Consider the following 9,368-nt stretch of genomic DNA (forward strand, 5'->3'; position numbering starts at 1 on the left):
AGCTTCCCATGATAGTTTTTTGATCTAATGTTACTCCAAGTAATTTCACTGGCTTAATACAGCTCTCTGCTATGTGCAACTTTTTTTAATGTGAAACAAATTGTTTCAGTTTTATCCCGTTGACTTTAAGATGGTTGACATCAAACCACGAGTTTGCAATTTCCATCACTCCGGTCACTTTGTGCTTCCACTTCTTGAAAACTTTGCCAGTAACTAAAAAAGAAGTGTCATCTGCATATAGAATAGTCTTACATGGAATATTGGTTGGCAGATCATTTATATACATAATAAACAAGAGTGGGCCCAAAACTGACCCCTGTGTGAACCCCAGCAAGGACCTCCTGAAATGAGGATTCTGAACCGGCGCCACTGAGACTTTGTGTAATCTGCCACAAAGATAAGTTTTTAAGGAAGTGCAACGGTTTATCATCAATACCATAGTATTTCAGTTTACTCAGTAGAGTTTCATGTGATATACTATCAAAGGCCTTACTGAGATCCACAAGAGTCATATTAACATATTCACAGTTCTCAAAGCTATTTATGATATTAGTTACAACTTCATTTAGAGCTTTAGTTGTAGATCGACCAGGACGAAAGCCAAATTGGCTATTACTTAAAATGTTATATAGATCAAAGAATTCTAACAGTTGGTTCTTAACGCATGACTCCATTATTTTTGAAAACACAGATACAATACATTATTGTTCTATAGTTGTCAATACATGATTTATTACCTTTCTTAAAAAAGAGGTATACTCCTAGACTTTTTTTAAGCAATCTGGAAATTTTAGAACAGTGAAATGAAAGATTGATCAAAAATGTTAATGGCTCAACAATAGCATCAGCAATAAGTTTGATAACTTTGTTACTAAAACCAAACACATCTTCACTGTTAGAGGGTTTTAATGATCTTATTACCTTAAGTACAATCAAGCTCGCTGACATATTTCAAGTAAAAGTTTCCTGGAGGCTGTTCAACAATTACTTAGAAAGGAAAAATGAACTAATATTATTCTTATTAATTGCCTTAGCACTATCAACTACATTTTTCCCAATGCCAATATAATAGTTATTAAATTCTTCAGCTGTAATAGATGGTATTGGATTTTCCCGTTTATAGTAATTACCAGCCTCAGACTTTATTATTTTCCCATGCGGGCTGAAACATTTATTCTTTGAATTTTTTTAATATGTTCTCATTATGCAAGATTTTTTGCTTCTTTAATTTTACTCCTGTAAAACTTCTTTTTGGCAATGTAACACTTCTTAAAGTAATATATTGTTTTTGTATGAGGAATTTTTAGCAAATCCTGTAACATAATTACCGTGCTTCTCATTTTTCTTAAGCCACTGTCAAACAAGAAGTATTATTCTTACTTTGATTTCTCTGTTTAACATTTTTAGTTTTTCTTGGACAAACTGTTATTGTATACTATTGATAATTTACTTAAAAAATAATCATATGCAATATCTACATCTTCTATGTTATACAAGTTCCAATTTAATAAAGAACTTATTTCTGTGAACTCTTGCAATGTTTCATCACTTAGCTTCCTATAAGAGATTTTAACAGTTTGGGGGAACAGTAAGTGGAGCAGTGAATTCAAAATAAACAATAGAATGGTCTGAGATTCTCTCCTTCCATAAGCGGTTTTTTATACAAATTATTATCTAAGTCTGTAGCATATTGTCAATACAACTGTTATTTCTTGCTGGGAGTTATTTACGCAGTAAAGATTGAATGAATTTTAGAAGGTTTACAAACATTACAGTGTCTTGCTCTCCACTCTTTAGAATGTCAATATTAAAAATCCCCCCCTAATACAATTTTACATTTAGGCTTTTTTCTTTGAATAAAGCAATAAGAGATTATCAAGATTAGCCAAAAACATTTGGCACATAGAGCTAGGAGTCCTATATACAGATATAAAAATTACATTCCAAATATTTACATGTATACAAACAGCTTCAAGTAAACCAATTTGGGTTAAATGGGCGATATCAATCACCTCAAAAGCAATATTGTCATTAACAAGAATAGAAAGCACCTCCATAAGCATTTTCTCTGCAAAAATAGTTTTATGATCCCACACTAAAATCACCATTTATTGTTATTGCACATTTTTATTTATACTCAGATCTTTAAAAATGTTATTATGTCTCATATATTAAAAATGTTCAACAATATCAGTATGAACCAAATATTTTAAATGTAAATCATTTATGGATGGCTAAATTGCTGATTTTGAAAAATGCATGGACAGACAGTAACTTATTCATGGTATTTGACATGCACCCTTCATCTAGTAAGGTATTCAATTTAGGTTATTCATATCTATTCACCCTTTTGCTTTTAATATCTGTATATATATATCTTGGAGATATCTGCATAAAATCCTGTCTATATATGAACATTTACAAATTAATTTGTTTTAAATTGTAAAACGTTACAAAACTTATACTTATGTTCCACCTTCACTGGTATGTGTTGTTTGTGCTTTTGGTTCTGTGCACCAACTTAATTTGGACTTCAAGCTGTGGGTGTACCTGTCAGTTACATTCAAGTGACAGTCCATTAGTGCACTTTTAGTCTTTAACTTTTTTATGTATTACGGTTTTTGATACTTGAAGAAGAAGGTAGATTTCAATCCTCAAAATGGAGTGTTATATGTTTTGTAACATTTAACAATGGTAAATGTCCGAAATCCAACTTTCATGTCTTTGTCATACAACATTCTGTTCTTTTCCAGACAGTAAAAATTCTTGCTGAAGAGTTTTATTTTAAAATGACAAAAAACAAAAGGAATGGTGCTTTGAAGTGTGCCCTGTTTCTACTATGAATTCACAGTGCAGGTTTGGAGGAAATATAAAGATTCTCAAAAGTTATCCAATGTACTTGATCTTGTAACTGGTTAACTATATGCACAATAACATTATGTTATAAAGCTATTTAAGAAATCCATTCTTGGTTGTAACAGACTATAAGCTTTCTATTAATGAATTAAAGGAAGAACACAAGGAAAAATCTCAACCTAAAAACGATTAAGGCAAAATTAAAGTTTCTTATGAGGACAGAATACTGATCTGTTACAAAAAAAGGCACATAACACTTAACGTTCAAATTACCTGAATATACACATTAATTAAGAATATGGTGGCTCAAGACTTCTGAAATTTGAAAAAAAAACATTAAAATTGCACCCAGTAGTTTGTTTTAAGCTAAAACACATTTATGAGGTTTTAAAGCTAAAATATTTCCTGGAGGAAGATTCCCTTTTTAGAGGGTATTTTATACCTCCCAAACCACCCAGTGTCTTAGCCCATCCTAAATAATTTTCTACATACAACACTGATTGTGAATATTTGGACTGATCACCTGAATAAAAATTTGATCTTCTACAGTGTCCAGTGCTATTTAGGGGCTCAGCTGTCACAGATATTGCCTACTCTGATATAATAGGAGTAACATTAACCTAGTAATTTTCAAGGGCTAGACAACTCTGCTTTCACTTACTATATATAGTGAGCATTATCAAGTGAACCTTAGACTCTGCCTATTGAAGACTGTTGGAATTCATAAGACTTGTCTGGCATTTTAGTAACTGGATCATTTTGTTAAAACCTGAGCTGTGTGCAGGACATATTGTGTCTACCTCTAACTCGTTCAGGATTTGTACATTTTAATGTGAAAAGGTAATGTAAATTTTGAAATTTATAGATTTCCTATTTTGTTTCCACACTTTCCTTGATGTGTACAAATTATGAAATAATTTCTTTTCAAAATTAATTATTTCAATTAGACTTAAGTAAGTATGTTACTTTCATGAATATTCTTGCATGGACAATGAGTTTTATCATTTAAAATATTGTAAATTCTAAATCTCTATTTAGGAGGAAAGACTTTAAAACTAATTTTTTGTAATAAAATAATATTATTTAAAAAGTAATTAATTTAGTCCTGGTTTGTAAAAAATAAACATATACGGTTTTGTAAAATATTTAACTACGATTGAAATTAACTGGGTGATTAAAATTAATTAATTAAACACAAATGTACTTGATTATTTTAACTGTAAGTAATGAATGTATAAAATGTTATTTAAAAATGTTGGTGAATTGAAACCTTTCACATCACCAAAAGTATACTGTTGTTTTAACATTGTTGTGACTAGGAAACAAACAACATGTATTCAAATTTGCACTGATCACTTGTGAAAAGTTTGAAGGATTATCATTATAACTACATATTTTATTTTATAATAATGAGCGTGCTAAATCAAAATCAAATCAAAATCTTTTTATTCACATACACAAAACAATAACATATCCGGGTCTAGTGACAGCCTCAAACTTCTCCTTGAGACTCACTTCCCTGATTGCATCTTTGAGAATGACGACACTGGAACGTCTGGTAACCATGAGGCAGGCTCATGGCCAAGAGCTTATCGTGGTAGCTGGGCCATTGCCAGAAGGATTGTCACTCTCTCTAAAGCCAAATGGGCAATTTCTAAATTTGCCCCTTTCAAATCTGCAGGAGGGGATGGAATCTTTCCGGCCCTGCTTCAACAAGGGCCGGAGAATCTCCTCACCCTTCTATGTGAACTATTCAGGGCGAGCCTAGCTTATGGGTACATACCACAAGTCTGGCGTCTCAACAGGGTGGTCTTTATCCCTAAAAAAGGGAGAGCGGACTATTCTGTCCCTAAATCTTTTCATCCCATCAGTTTATCTTCGTTTCTACTGAAAACATTAGAAAGACTGGTGGAGAGGCACCTGAGAAAGGGAGTTCTCTCAGACATTCCCCTTCATCGCAACCAACATGCATACCAGCAAGGCAAATCCTGTGAATCAGCACTGCACCAACTAGTCAGTAGGATTGAGAATAGCCTGTCCGCCAAGGAATTGGCATTGTGCACCTTCATAGACATTGAAGGAGCTTTTGACAATGCTAAATTCACTGCGATGGTAAGTGGAGCACAGCGACGTGGGCTCAAGCCAGCTCTGTGCCGGTGGCTTAGGGCCATGCTGTGCTCCAGACGGATCAGGGCCGATCTCAATGAAGAATCGCTTGTGATCACACCCACAAGGGGATGCCCTCAAGGAGGCATCCTGTCACCTCTACTGTGGAATCTAGTAGTAGATGGTCTACTTGAGGACCTTACTAACAATGGAATGTATGTCCAAGGATATGCAGACGACATAGTCCTTATGGTACAGGGAAAACATACAAATGTTGTTGCTGATATCATGAATACCATCCTTCAACATGTACACAACTGGTGTCATGGAGAGGGACTGAAAGTAAATCCCTCTAAGACAGTAGTTGTACCATTCACTAGGAAAAAGAACCTAGAGTCTCTTTCCAGGCTGAAACTCGCATCCACACAGCTTGAGTGGTCAAAGACAGTCAAATATTTAGGACTGACTCTAGACCATAAGCTTACGTGGAATGATCATCTTAACAATATCCTGCACAAAGCAAAGTGGGCGCTCGTGACGTCCAGGAGACTTGCAGGAATCTCATGGGGCATAAAACCCCATATAGCACTATGGCTTTACAAAACAGTTGTAAGGCCTCAAATCACTTATGGTTCATTAGTCTGGTGGACAAAGGTGAATCAGGTAACTGCTAAAGCCAAGCTTGAAAGCTTACAAAGGCTTGGCACAATCTGTACAACCGGAGCATTTAGGAGCAGTCCCTCAGCGACCCTCGAGGTGGCTTTAGGACTTCTGCCTCTTGATGTGTACATAAAAGCTGAAGCGCGCAAGTCAGCTTGTCGGCTAATGGTTGCTGACTTGTGGAGGAATGGCACGTCTAAAACGGGCCACGGCACCATCACCGAAGCTGTAAACCCAAACGCTATTCTCGAAATGGTCTCAGACATAATGAGAACGGAGTTCGTATTCAATAAGCCATTCTCTGTTGACTTCTACTCCAGAGATGAGTGGAAATCGCAAGATAACATCCCAACAATAAGAAAGAGCTTTGTCTGGTACACGGATGGCTCGCTTATTAAGGGCAGAACCGGATATGGAGTGTTTAGTCAATCCCCTAGAACTGCCCTTTGCGGCAGTTTGGGACGGAACTGCTCCATATTTCAAGCCGAAATCTATGGTATCCTGGCCTGTGCCAACCTAGGCCTCACCAGAGGGTACCAAGGAAAGAACATCTGCATAATGTCAGACAGTCAGGCAGCTCTTAAAGCTCTTGACTCCAACAGCATTTCATCCAAGCTTGTGTGGGAGTGCTTCAACACTCTCTGCAAGCTTGGATCACGCAACTTTGTGCGTCTTGGTTGGGTACCGGGCCATACAGGCATAGGTGGCAACGAATGCGCCGACAGGCTTGCCAAAAGCGGAGCAAGCATGCCATACACCGGTCCAGAACCGAGTTGTGGTATAAGCAAGTCAGCTGCTTACCAAAGTATAAACAAATGGTCCAGGAAGACACACCGCTTGCGGTGGCAGAGTCACCAAGGACAAGCACTCTGCAAAAGACTGCTTGCTGATTCTAGCTCCGGCTTCACCAGATGGCTAATGGGGCTGGGCAGGGATCAGGTTAAGCAAGTGATTGCCTTGGTCACTGGACACGGCCACTTCAGGAAACACCTAAACACTCTAGGTTTACGAAATGAGGACTCGGAGTGTAGACTCTGCAATAAGTCTGAAGAGACTGCAAAACACATAATACTGGACTGTGAGAGACTGGGAGCAAGGAGAAGGGCTCTTTTCGGTGATAAACAACCAGGCGACGAACCAGATGCTAGTATCGGGGAAAAGCTTCTTAGCCTAATTAAGGGCACAAAGATAGGCTTACCCCTCTAACATCAAAGGGGCACACAATAAGCTCAGGTTGACGTGTGAGGATCTGTGAATCCACCCCAATACCCCAATGAAAAAAAAAAAAATAACATATACAATACACTTCCATAATTTCAATGAATAATTCCCCATATAGACTATAGGTCTGTGTAAGGGGAAGAGTCCATAAATCAGTCTTTTCTTAATTTACATTTGTGTACCATAGTTTTACATTAAAATTTACTATAGATTGGCTTAAGATTGTACAAAATACATTATTGTAAAAATTATACATACATGATACGCATACAATGCATACATACACACACACACACACACACACACACACACATATATACCCACCCATCTCTATACAGTTTAGGCACCACTTAACCACCATATTACTATTAGATGGATGAAAACAATCCAACAGCACCACCAAACCACATCTCACAATAATAATTCTTACTTACACAATATTCCCAAATAATTTGCTATTAACAGTTGTGGTGAAGTGCTATAAAAATAAAATATTTGTATGTTTGTATATGCAGCAAAAGAGATTTTATATATAATTGCCTTACACTTAAAACAGGAAACTCATTATATAACATATTAGAAGGATATCTGCGGCTTCTGATCAAAATGATCCTTATTATACTTCTCTGTGTGACCGCAAGTGGTTCCAGTACAGCAAACGACACTTCTCCCCACGCGAGAATACCATACTGCAGAACCGACTGCGCGTAGGCAAAATAAACTGACCTAATGCGATCCCCAATCAATACCCCGCTGAGCTGATTAAATGCAAATAATAATTTTCTAACTTTTTTCTTGACATACTGGATGTGAGGTACCCAATTCAATTTAGTGTCAAAAATTACTCCCAAATAGTTGAATTGGTCCACACGACCAATGATACCACAACCGCAGGACTCGGAGTAAGGATCACCGCAGGAGTGCAGTCTGAGGCATCTCTGACCCGGATTAAAATCTATTCTAGAAACAAATGGTAAATATTTTGTTTTTGTTAAGTTAATAGTCAGAGTATTGTGATCACACCAATTTTTTTATCTTTGACAGATCTAAGGAAGCTTGTTCAAATATTATTAAACATTTGTGTATATAAATTGTACAGGTGGTTAAAAGAAATCAATTCAAATTAAAGGGGTTTATTAATCTATTTGCAAATGTATTGATCTCAAATTGGTTAATATCAATGGATTATGTTGCTGGTTTAACACACCAGAAGTTTAATTGTTGCTTTGTCCTTACTTGCTTTGGCCTGTGTTGTACAGGGACTGAAGTCAAAACAATCCTGTGACCAAAGTGGTATGTCTGTATGCTGCTCAAACAATGCTATGAGCACATTTTAGCCCCACTGACAAAATTGATAAATGCTTCTTTTGAAAAGGAATTTTTCTATCAATTTTAAAATTATCTAAAGTAATTCCAATATTTATAAAAGGTGATTCACTTCAAACATGTTACTATCAACCAATTTCAGTTTTCCTATTTGGAGTAACGTTTATGAGAAGGTCTATCTTGAGAGACTGATGTGTTTTTTGGAACACCTAGTATTCTCGACAATTTGGATTTAGGAAAAACAGGTCTTCTATAGATGCAATTATATATCTTATATAATCAGTTGTCGATCGCCTGGACAGGCAGGAACATGTGCTAAGCATATTTCTTGACCTGTCAAAAGCTTTTCATTGTGTGCGTCATGAGATACTGCTGCTCCAGTTAGCGAGAATCACTGGCATTCGTGTCTGCCGCTTGCATGGCTCTCATCTTATCTCAAAGACAGGGATCAGAGCGTTCAGATTGAGAATGTCGTATTAGAAAAGGTTTATATGCCTTATGGTGCCCCTGAGGGAACAATCCTTAGGCCAGTTTTGTTTTTTATATATGTAAACAATTTAAAATCGTCAATCCAAAATGGACGAATGGTTAAGTAGTGCATTGATACAACTCTGTATTTCATCTAGAACTTCTTAAGATTTGGAAATTGATTCTGTTATAGAGCTGAATTCTTGCATTCAAAATCTTTCCGAAATTAATCTGAAGACAAACGAATCAAAATCAAAAGCTATGAAGTTCACTTTAAACTGTCAAGAAAATTCAACAGAACCTTGTGTACTTGTGGAAGATATTGTTCTCCAGTTACAGACTCCACAACAGTCCTAGGAATGCACCTTGATCAAACTCTGACTCTGAATGATCACGTTGACAAAGTTTGTGCTAAGCTAACGTCATCAGGTATTCATGCATTGCGCATCTTGTCAAAAACATGTTCTACAGAAGTCTTGCAAATGACCTATTTTGGTCTTGTTTATTCTCACTTTTCATACAGAATTTGACTTTAGGGAAGCTGTTCCCTAACAATTTTTGAGAGTATTCAGACTTGAGAAGAAAGCGGTCAAAATTCTTTCTAGGTTAAACTAAAGAGAGTCGTGTAGAGATGCTTTCACGGAGCTTGGGTTGCTGACATTACCCTGCCTCTATATTCATGAAGTGGTATTATACTGCATCTCACAGTGCACTTTAGTGCAGGGCAGGTA

The sequence above is a fragment of the Homalodisca vitripennis genome, chromosome 6 (genome assembly GCF_021130785.1).
Source record: "Homalodisca vitripennis isolate AUS2020 chromosome 6, UT_GWSS_2.1, whole genome shotgun sequence".
In the NCBI taxonomy this organism is placed as follows: domain Eukaryota; kingdom Metazoa; phylum Arthropoda; class Insecta; order Hemiptera; family Cicadellidae; genus Homalodisca; species Homalodisca vitripennis.